Source organism: Cyprinodon variegatus, unplaced genomic scaffold (assembly GCF_000732505.1).
Source record: "Cyprinodon variegatus isolate N-32 unplaced genomic scaffold, C_variegatus-1.0 Scaffold1454, whole genome shotgun sequence".
Classification (NCBI taxonomy): Eukaryota; Metazoa; Chordata; class Actinopteri; order Cyprinodontiformes; family Cyprinodontidae; genus Cyprinodon; species Cyprinodon variegatus.
In genome coordinates, this window is record NW_015151907.1 from 79,635 (window position 1) to 80,593 (window position 959).

Here is a 959-nt window from a genome sequence, read left to right on the forward strand (position 1 = left end):
CACTGCTCTGTCAGGCAGCCTCTCCTCCTCATGCCTCCTGGGAAGCGAACCCAGCCAGGGATCAGGCAGCCTCTCCTCCTCATGCCTCCTGGGAAGCGAACCCAGCCAGGGATCAGGCGGCGTTCAGAGATGGAGAGAGTTTGGGCAACTTTCCCGGCAGCCCTGAAGATGTGGGAGAGAAACTAACGGTTTGGATGCAGAGCAGCCGTCTGTCTCCTGGGTTACGCCGTCTAACGGTTACCAGAGCTGGACATAGACTCCGGTTTCACGTGCATGTGCAGACACACGAACGCACCGTGGACTTTACTGCAGAGTGGATCAGCGGGTCATCATAACCTGCCCTGCATGTCTGACGGAGCGAGTCCCTGATGAGAGCAGAGCTCAGCTACAGCAGGTTCTGGACTAGTTCCTCACAGCCAGCATCATCTTCCTCATCCTCTGGATGCCACAGAAAAACATCAGTGAGTCAAAAAGACCCAAAACATTAAAGCAAAACCTTTTCAAGCAAAACGGAAACTTTATCGGAAACTAAGTCGGTGGTGAAATCACTAAATCCAAGAACCGTCCTAACGAGGGACGCTTTCCATTTCCTCCAGTAGAAACTGGAGCGTTAGAAAGCGTCTGATCTTTCCTCCCAGCAGCTCCATGCAGGTAGAGAAGGTGTCTTACCTTGAGCGAAACGCTCAGAGCTGCTCCTCAGATGGGAAGCAGGAGCAGGAAGCTTCAGAGGAGTCAGAGGAGACGTTCCAGCGCTGCGAAGCTCAGAGCTGCTCCTCAGATGGGAAGCAGGAGCAGAAGCCTTCAGAGGAGTCAGAGGAGACGTTCCTGCGCTGCGGAGCTCAGAGCTGCTCCTCAGATGGGAAGCAGGAGCAGAAGCCTTCAGAGGAGTCAGAGGAGACGTTCCTGCGCTGCGGAGCTCAGAGCTGCTCCTCAGATGGGAAGCAGGAGCAGAAGCCTTC

At 54.8% G+C, this 959-nt stretch overlaps 1 protein-coding gene across 1 annotated transcript in view; it reads right to left on the bottom strand.

Annotated features, from left to right (window-relative positions):
* LOC107103464 (tenascin-like) overlaps positions 1–953 on the bottom strand; it is a 60,175-nt gene extending 59,222 nt beyond the window's left edge. The window contains exon 1 of the mRNA XM_015403184.1: positions 670–953. The gene's annotated coding sequence lies outside the window, so the exon portion shown is untranslated. The remainder of the gene's footprint in view (positions 1–669) is intronic.
* Positions 954–959: the final 6 nt, after the last annotated feature.